Raw genomic sequence first — 10,938 nt, 5'->3', positions numbered from 1 at the left:
CTGACATTAGATAACTATGGGTCGAAATTCTGCAGGTATCTGCTATGGAGTAAATGTTTCTATATACTTCAGATTAGTGTTGGTCACACACAACAGCTATTCTTATCAACTCCCCCACATATATATATATATATATATATATATATATATATATATATATATATATGGATGCTTAGCTTAGTACAGTGTTATATTATGTTTGTGCGTTACTCCGGGCACTGTTAAAGAATATTTGCTGCTTGTCCCTTGCCTCCAGGAACCAAGGTATACTTTTAAGGAGCCTTTAGACACTCTCAGACAGCAGGGTCCGAGTGTGAATGATACTTCTATATCCCCTATAGCTTGATCAGTAGGGAAATACCTGTGGCATATAACCAAACATCTGACAGTTTATGTCTATCTAATGTCTATGGCCAGCTTAAAAATTATATACATCTATAGAAAAAGTATGCATTTTATATTGTTAAAGAGGTTGTCTGCATTGAAAAATCCATTTTTTCCGCTATGATGGAGGCTGCCGATCCATTCTACTAACTGCGCTGGTCTGGTGATTACGGATCCTTCAGGAGGAGGACTGGAACCTCCATAGTAGTCTGTGGGGGTTGCCAGTCTCCTCCTGGGACCGGACCTTGGACTTCCGGGGTCAGGGGGTCGACAGAGAGCTGGAGGCTATGTAGGCCTGACTCTGGGCTCCGGCTTGCCGCTGGTTATTCAGGTTTCCTGCAACTCTCACCCTGCACTCCTGCCTGTCCCTGACCTGCTTTTCCTGACTCCTACTGTTCCTATAATTGGCCTCCTGTGTATGATCCTTCTTGCCTTACAGACTTCCTCTTGTTGACCTGCGATTCTGAACCACGTGACCTCCAGTGTATGACCTGGCTTGTCTGAAGACCACCCCTCCTTGACCCGCGACTCTGTACCTCGTGTCCTCCAGTGTATGACCCGGCTTGGTTGACTATGTCCTGTCTAATCCCTGGAAACTATGTGGCCTCCTGAATACCCACCCGGCCTGTATGACTACCCTGCGGTGCATCCGTCATCTCCTGGCAAACTCCTGTGATTGCACTCAACTCTATTGTCCAGCTTCATCTGTTTCTTCACCCACCTAGGTGAGTGGTTTTCGGGTTTTCTGGTTCCGCTGTAATCTGGGGTGCGCTGTGTGTGTGACGCCCTCTGGACAGCTGCGGTTCTGGGTCCCAGAAGTTACCAGTCCATCTCCACCATCAGGGGCTCTGGCGAAGACCTCTGGGGCCTTGTTCCGCTCCGGTTTGGAGGGCGTTGGACACTTAGAACTGTTTTGCCTCGGTGTGCAGGGGAGTCTCATTGCCCGGGACTAACTATCCGTTATATATTGTATTTGGTTCCTAACACTAGTAATCTAGAGTAGTTGGGTAGGGTAGCTGAATATTTTGTAACCCAGACAAGCACTTTATACTAATAGTTATGAAGCCATATAAAGCATTAACATAAAAAGAAGAAGCGTCGCTCATAGATCTGTGTATAGGACACATATAGTATATCAATGTTCTCTTGCTCAGGCATCTAGAGACAAAAAGAGAAAAAGAAACGTGACACAGATATTTTATTATAGACTATACAGTATATTCTGTATACACAATATATACAAATCAACAAAACTAAAAATACATTTTATCTATCCACATCTAAAATAACAAGGCTTTGACATCTAGAGTATGTGCGGCCTGGCAAGAGACACCACAAAAAGTTGTATTGATATTTCTATCAATGTGCAAACAAAACACACAGCTAATGTGATAAGAACATATTGTGTCATCTGACTGATCTAAGTATCTTTGGAGGGTTTAGTAGGAACTGGAAGAGCTTGGAAGCCCATTATCTGAAGGGACAATGACATATATGGAGATAATTCCTAATTCTTTGTCATTTAATGGGAATTTTTTTTTTTTATGAAGCTATGTAAGGGCTCTCTTTTTTGCTGGACTAGCTGCAGTTTTTATTGGTGTCATTTTGATCATTTTCTATTATTTTTGGGGGATTGAGGAGATGAAGCAATCGAGTCATTTCAATTTTTTCCCTTACTTCAGTGGCGTAACTACCGCCATAGCAGCGGAGGCAGCTGCCACAAGGCCCGGGACATTGGGGGCCCGGTGACAGCTGCTACCACTGCTATCATTATAGTCGGGGGTCTTTTCGAACCCCCAAGTATAATGATTGGCGGACCGGGAGAGGTAAGTAACATAAAAAACATGTTACTTACCCGTCCACGATCCTGCCAGACCTCCTTCCTGACGTCTCTGACGTCACATGAACCCGGCCTGCGTCCCGGGTCATGTGACGTCCGACGTCATTGTACAAGGACAGCAGCGCAGAAGGCAGCGGAAAAGACCGCGTAGGAGCCGGGGGACAGGTAAGTAACAGTAGTGTTTTATGTTTTTATTCCCCAAGGTCTCCGATTATTATACTCTGGGATCTGAAAAGACCCAGAGTATAATAATTGTTTATGGGTGTCCACAGTGGGACATAATACTGTGTACAGGGGCCACTATGGGGGATAATACTGTGTGCAGGGGCCACTATGGGGGATAATACTGTTTGCAGGGGCCACTATGGGGGATAATACTGTGTTAAGGGGCCACTATGGGGCATAATAGAACGCACAGAATTGTGTAGGAGTGGGTCGGTCGAGGTCTTCGGTGTCGGTCGGGGGGGGGGGCATGTCAAAAGTTCGCCACAGGGGCCCCGCCATTCCTAGTTGCGCCACTGCCTTACTTTTATATTTTAATATTGTGGGTATTTTCAGATGATGATGAAGGGGGGTGATTTGAATTTTTACAGGCCCCCTATATAGTAAATTTGTAGGGTTGAAAAGTTCCCAACCCAGATCGCCCTTGTCTTCGCTCCACTGACTTTGGTAAAAAGCGGCAAATGGGGCACAGAAAGAGCAATGTGGTGCATCCTTGGTGCAAGAAGGGTCATGATTTAATACATTTACACCCATCTCTGCCAGGAAACTGGCCTAAATAGGTCAATAAATTCCCCTCCTCCAGTGAGTTTAGGACATACCATAAATTGGAGCTTTACAACGCTTTCCCGACATTGTATTGCAGCACTTATTGGGATCCTTACAGTCAGCATCAGTGTTACATGGGTCTGTTGGACTTTCAGGTGATTCTGAGTCCTCGGGTGCCTCACTTGGACATTTACCAGATCTCTCTGAAAATGTAAAAATGAAATAAAAATGAACAAATGGGTTCTTGACACGTTTTTGTCAATTGTGTCGAGACAAAATAAGCTGTAAAATGTGAAAAAAAGCACTGATTCATTAAACCTATTAACAAATTAAAACTGATCAATACTTACCATCCAATGGATTCATACAAACTTTTGTACAGTTATATGGGCAACACTTTTGAATACCCGAGCATGCAGCATCATTAGGGCAAGTATCGCGTTTTGGCACCAAACACAGTCGCCCTTTTCCACAGAAACCCTTTTTGACTAATGAAAAAAAAAGTTAATATTCAGAATTTAGCGCAATAGGCAAAGATACACAAACACAATAAGTACAATAAAAGAGATAGTGGTGGTTTGGAGGGTTCTTTATATGCGATATGTGCTTTATATGTGATGGCAAAGAGGAAAGCAGAAAAGTGGAGTGGTGAGTGTATTTAGCATCCGGGAGATTTGTCTGTTCTCCCAATTGTCCATGAGTCTTCGGGTAGAGTTAGCAAAAATGTCTATAAGTAGACACCGTATGCTTTCACATAGAACTCTTTAACCACTGTAGTACCTGACCAGATCTGGCGGGATCTGCTTACACAGCAGAGGAGGAGTAAGTAAGCGCCATTTTATTTACTTCTCCTCCGCCGGATGAAGGTCTTCTGACTGAAATGTTGCATTACTTGGATCTACGTTCTCATCTTAAAGGGATTCTATCATTAGAATTCCCTTTTTTTAACTAAGTACATGTAGGAATAGTCATTAAGAAAGGCTATTCTTCTCTTACCTTTATTATTCTGATCCGCGCTGCCGTTCCTGAGAAATATCTTCCTTCTTCCATATGTAAATGAATTCTCCAGCAACGCCTCCATTTTCGTCTCCGAACCGCCTCTTCTCTCACGCTCCCATCATGTCTTCATCCAAAAGCGCTGACTGTGCATGTCCATCAGCCATTTTCATGTGGCCTCTCCTGTTCAGCCACAGGAAAATGGCCGACGGACATGCGCAGTCGGTGCTTTTGACTAAAGATGCGGCCAATGACCCAGCAAAGAAGACCGGAGAGGAAGACAGAGGCGTTGCTGGAGAGTTTTCAGACAGTACAGGGGACGTCCCCAGTGCTATCTGAAAACTCATTTACATATGGAAGAAAGAAGAAATTTCTCAGGAATGGCGGGCGGATCAGAACCATAAAGGTAAGATAAGAATAACCTTTCTTAAGGCTATCCCTACGTCTACTTAGATAAAAGAGGGAATTCTAATGATAGAATTAACCTTTAACCTTAGTTTGTATCTACAAAAATGGCATTGATACTGATTGTGATATATCGTTATTATCACTGAAATATCTGAAAATAAAATTCTTCTCTTCACCTCAAAAGTGTGTGCAGCAATATTCTATATCTTATATTGCATATCAAGACATAGATTAATATCTCAGCAATGGGCGCATGCATTTTTAAGGAGTAGAGTGAATTAAATTCAGGTGAGCCTAACCTATCTAACCGTGTTGCTGGTTTAATACGGTTCAACCGGGTGACAGACTCCTTTTAAAGAGTTAATAGTCATATAATTTACAGTCATGGGAACATTGTCAATGCTAGGTGAACAATAAAGCATCAAGATAAAAAAAAGAAGGGTGATGTCAAATATGTTATATTTGGCGATAATAACCTACCTGCAGCAGTGGGCATACAGACGAATGAAGAATTGCCAAAGCAACACTTATATCCGGGAGTGCACTCACTGTCAGAAGAACAACCGTCATTAGAGCGCGGATAAGTGCCGGTCTCAGGGGGGTCTCTGGAGCATGAGCCTTCCCTTTCTGTATAAAGGTAAAGAAAAATCTGAGAAATAACAAGTGTATTGTGTAGCAACCAAAAATCTAAAAAAAAATCATCTGACCCTAACCTATCTGCTGGCTTGGATTGATATGCCGAGTTCTGGTGACAGATTCCTTTTAATTTAATTAAGTCTGCAGAATTATGAATACAGCTCTTGAGTATACTACGGGTTATAACCCAGGATCAGTACCAGATATAATATGATATATTTGCAAACGATTTTCATGGTTTTATTGAGTATTACATCATATCATCAAATCAAATCAAAAAAGCTTTATTGGCAAGTCCGAATAGGTATTTGGCATTGCCAAATCTAGTAAAGTGGGCGGTGTGGGGGGGGGGGGGAGTTGGATTCGGGTGGGTGAGTGGTGGGGGTAGGGGGGGGGTTGGGTTATAACAGTTCATGGAGTTTCATCTTTCTCTTCGTTGGTGACCGCTATATGGGGAGGTGGGGGTGGGGTGGATAAATATAACAGTCCATGGAGTCTCATCTTCCTCTTAGTTGGTGACCGCTATATGGGGAGGTGGGGGTGGGGTGGATAAATATAACAGTCCGTGGAGTCTCATCTTCCTCTTGTTTGGTGACAGCTTGACACATATTGGGCAGCAATCTCCACAGTGGCCTCTTCTTCTCCCAGTAGAATGTAGAGTTTCCTCTTCTCATCTGCAGATATGAAGTCTGGGATGTGGGCAGAGAGTCTTTGGTAGTAGACGGCCCTCACAGCCATCATATAAAATGGCATTCTAGGATGAACATATACATCTATTAGACCCGTGATGGCGAACCTATGGCACGGTTGCCAGAGGTGGCACTCAGAGCCCTCTCTTTGTGCACCCATCTGTGGAACAGATTATACTGTGTGGGGGCCACCGTGGAGCAAATTGTACTGTGTGGGGACCATTGTGCAGCCGATTACACTGTGTGGGGGCCACTGTGTAGCAGATTATACTATGTGGGGGTCACTGTGGAGCAGATTGTACTGTGTGGGGACCACTGTACAGCCGATTATACTGTGTGGGGACCACTGTGCAGCCGATTATACTGTGTGGGGGCCACTGTGCAGCAGATTATACTGTGTGGGGGGTCACTGTGGAGCAGATTGTACTGTGTGGGGACCACTGTGCAGCCGATTATACTGTGTGGGGGCCACTGTGCAGCAGATTATACTGTGTGGGGGTCACTGTTGAGCAGATTATACTGTGAAGGGGTCACTGTGGAGCAGATTGTACTGTGTGGGGACCATTGTGCAGCCGATTACACTGTGTGGGGGCCACTGTGTAGCAGATTATACTGTGTGGGGGGCACTGTGGAGCAGATTGTACTGTGAAGGGGTCACTGTGGAGCAGATTGGACTGAGTGGGGGCCACTGTGGAGCAGATTGTACTGTGTGGGGATCACTGTGGAGCAGATTGTACTGTGTAGGGGGCACTGTTGAGCAGATTATACTGTGAAGGGGTCACTGTGGAGCAGATTGGACTGAGTGGGGGCCACTGTGGAGCAGATTGTACTGTGTGGGGATCACTGTGAAGCAGATTATACTGTATGGGGTCACAGTGGATTAGAAAGCTCTATAAAGCCCCATTCGTATGACCATATTTTGCAGGTTTGTAACTGTGTGCAATTGAGGATCCGCTCATTATTAAGGTTAAATTGCCATATTGGCACTTTGTGATAAATTAGTGGGTTTTGGGTTGCAGTTTGGGCACTCGGTCTCTAAAAGGTTCACCATCACTGTACTAGACCTTTCTTCCTTATATTCACTTACTTTGTTGCTCAATAATTGTCAGTATAATAGTTATCATGGTGATTGTTTTCCTAGGGGTAAAAAATTGAACTGGAATACAACAAAGGTGTTTTATGATGTACTAACTACAACATCACGCCACCATGATAAATTGGATGCATCTAGTCTAAGGCTGAAGCTCCACGTTGCGGAAATGCAGCCTTTTATGTTGGAGATATTGTTGCGGCTTTTTGAGCCAAAGCCAAGAGTGGTTTTTGCAGAAGGGAGAAGTAAAAGGATTCTTGGCTTTGGCCCAAAAAAAACGCAGCAAAATCTGCAACAAAAAGCAGCATTTCTGCAATGCTGGGCCTTAGCCTAATACAATTTTATACACTCGCGTTTCGAACACAAGTACTGACCTTTAGCAGGTGGTTTGCAGAATTTGACTCCATTGTCTAAACAGCATAATTTGCCGTCGGTGCAATTACTGTCATTCTCGCAGAGTGAAGACAGAGTCTCACTGGAATTGTAGAACCTTTCTGGGGGACATTTTCTCGGCTCTTCAGTCTCTACAAAAAAAAAGCACAAATAAAACATTTTACTTAAGGGAAGTCTATCACCAGAACCCCGGTGTATCAACTCATCCCCAAGGATAGATAGGATAAGGTCACCTGAATCAAATGGTGTTTTCTCCTTGTGAATCAGGGTCGAGAAATCATCATTTTTGTCAATATGCAATTGAGCCCTTTGGAGCAACAAGGGCATTGCCATTTACCCCTTTGGAGCAATGACTGCCCTCATTGCTTCAAAGAGCTCATTTGACCAAAAACAGCAGAATCTCAAGGGACGGTCCAATTCACAAAGGGGAAACATGGACCCTAAACTATATATCTGTGGAGCTAGGTTGATATCCTGAGTTCTAGTGATAAACTCCCTTTTAATGTATTTGTCGTTTTAGGTTATTTTATAGGATAAGCTGCCTTATGTTGGTACGTGAGGAATAACATGATATTTCACCATTATATTATTTAATATTTTGCAATTTTAGCAGTTATCGCCTTTGCAGACTCCTTCTATAGTTTGCAATTCTCCCTGAGGTGGCAGATGATGTCCATGTAGTTGCCATACAATACACATAGTAAGAAGAGGAGTATCTGCTAACGTTCACTCTTCTCAGAAAGCCCTAATATCATGCAGGACATATAAAGAGAAATATTGACTGTGCTGATATGAATACAGTAAGAATGATTTCATAAATAGAAGGGTGAATAGTTTTTTTTTATCAATTAACAAAAGGAAGCGAATAATGAAGAGACATGTAAATCCCATCAATATTTGGTGTGACCTTTACCCTCTGGAGGAGTCCTGGAAATGATGATAAAGCCCCCCACAGAGCCCTAATTTTATCATCATCCAGTCTGTCTGGATGATATGAAGAGACAGAAGGATTGGAACAAGCCTACATCCACAGAAGATCTGGGTTTAGTTCTCCAAGATGGCGGGAACAACCTCCCTGCCGAGTTCTGCCAAAAACTATCTGCAAGTACCATGAAGGATTGATGAAAGGCAAAGGGAAAAGATCACACCAAATATTGATTTTGATTTTCCTTTTGTTCATTCACTTCATTATGTTAATTAACAAAAATAAACTATTAATGCTTCTATTTTAAAAAAACATTTTCAGTTTGGGGCATTTTCCCCCACACCTGCCTAGAACTTTTACACAGTACTGTAGTTTCAGCATCAACCTAATCCTGCTGAATTCTATAGACATGTGTAATCCTATTAATATTATAAATGTGAAAGTTTGTGAGTTTGGATGTTTGTGGGTTTGTGTGTTTGGATGTTTGTATGTTTGTTCCTCAATCACGCAAAACCCGCTCGACCGATTTGGCTGAAATTTTCCACAAACATAATCACTACACTCGATTGCGCAATAGGCTACTTTTCGTCACAACAGCGCACATACGTTTGTGCCAGGACCCCCACAAAACCCAAACTCAGACCACCATCTCTGCAATCTCACACACTTTGGACCATAGCAAGCCACAAAATTCATATTGCCCTCTACAGCCTCGCCCCTAACCCCACACAATCACATATACATATACTTTACCACTTTGCCCCTCCCCTTAACGATACTCCAGGAGGCTCTTTAACGTTCCGGAGCAGCCATGTTTGCCGACCCCCACCGCTCTGACAATCCGCGACACCACCCACCCATGTCAATACCCCTAGGAAGTCTAATAAATGCAAAAAAAAAGTTTAAGTAAAAAAAATATAAAAACAAATAAAAAGGATTAAAAATTCAAATCACCCCCCTTTCCCTAGAACACATATAAAAGTAGTTAAAAACTGTGAAACACATACATGTTAGGTATCCCCACGTCCGAAATCGCCCGCTCTACAAAGCTGTACAAATATTTTTCCTGTTCGGTAAACGCCATAGCGGGAAAAATGGTCAAAAGTGCCAAACCGCCGTTTTTTCACTCTTTTGATTCTGATAAAAATTTGAACAAAAAGTGATCAAAGCAATAACATTTCCCGAAAATGGTAGAACTAAAAAGTACACCCAACCCCACAAAAAAAGACGCCCTATACATCCCCGTACACGCACGTATAAAAAAATTACGGCTGTCGGAATATGACGACTTTTCAAAAAAAAAATGTTTGAACACTGTTTTGGATTTTTTTAAGGGGTCAAAATGTAAATAAAACCATATAAATTTGGTATCCCCGGAATCGTAACGAAACACAGAATACAGGGGACATGTCATTTTGGTTGCACAGTGAACGCCGTAAAACCAAAGCCCCTAAGAAAGTCGCACAAATGCATTTTTTTTGTCAAATCCACCCCATTCAGAATTTTTTTCCTGCTTCCCAGTACATTATATAGAATAATTAATGGTGGCATCATGAAGAAAAATTTGTCCCAAGAAAAATTAAGACCTCATATGACTCTGGGAGCGGAGAAATAAAAAAGTTATGGGGTTTAGAAGGAGGGGAGTCAAAAATGAAAAACCAAAATCAAAAAATGCCATCGACGGGAAGGGGTTAACTTCAAATACCTCTGTCCCAAAGTCACTATGCAACGTTTCTCACAACACCGTATAGCAGCTCAAATACAAATTACATTCAACACAAAAGTCTCACGTATTCTCTGAATTATAGAAAAAACAAGATACAAAGTTACATTTCATATCCCATCCCTTATACACAGTACGAAAACCTTACCCACACCTGTATATACCCACTTCTACATTCACCGCAGACGAAGTCGCGGATACCAGCTAGTCTGATATATGTGAACTATAGTCTATCTCAAAATAGACATAGCAGAGATTTCAGAATGAAAGATCTGAGAAACAGAATCCCTATGTACTTAAAAAGCAGGTACATGCGACCCCATAGACTATAATGGGGTCCGTCGGGTTTCCGTTCAAAATTAGTGGAAAGAAAATGAGATGCTAAGTGATCTTTACCCAAGATCCTAGATAATATGATGCTAAAAGATCACTAAGATCGTAGATAATGTGACTCTATAGGATCACTATCCTAGATTATATTATATGATCTAAGATTATGTGATGGTAAAGGATCTCTATCCAAGACACTGTGATGCTAAAAGATCACTATCAAAAGTCCTAAATACTTCAAAGCTTAAAGAGGACCTTTCATCAGACCAGGCACAGGCAGTTTTATATACTGCTGGAAAGCTGACAGTGCGCTGAATTCAGCGCACTATCGGCTTTCCCGATCTGTGCCACGGGTAAAGTGCTATCAGTCCCGGTACCGTAGCGCTTTATAGTCAGAAGGGCATTTCTGACACTTAGCCAGGGACGCCCCTCTAACCAGCAGCGCCTATCGCGCTGTACTGTGGAGCGGGGAGGAACTCCCCCCTCCCTCTCCTGATAATACTTGTCTATGGACAAGCACTGTGAGCAGAGGGAGGGGGCGTTCCTCCCCACTCCACAGCACAGCGCCATAAGCGCTGCTGGGCAGAAGGGTGTCCCTGGCTAACTGTCAGAAACGCCCTTCTGACACTAAAGCGCTACGGTACCGGGACCGATAGCGCTCTACCCGGGGCACAGATCGGGAAAGCCAACAGTGCGCTGAATTCAGCGCACTGTCAGCTTTCCAGCAGTATATAGAACTGCCTGTGCCCAATCTGA

This window comes from Leptodactylus fuscus, chromosome 6, assembly GCF_031893055.1.
Source record: "Leptodactylus fuscus isolate aLepFus1 chromosome 6, aLepFus1.hap2, whole genome shotgun sequence".
Classification (NCBI taxonomy): Eukaryota; Metazoa; Chordata; class Amphibia; order Anura; family Leptodactylidae; genus Leptodactylus; species Leptodactylus fuscus.
This window is presented reverse-complemented; position numbering follows the sequence as displayed.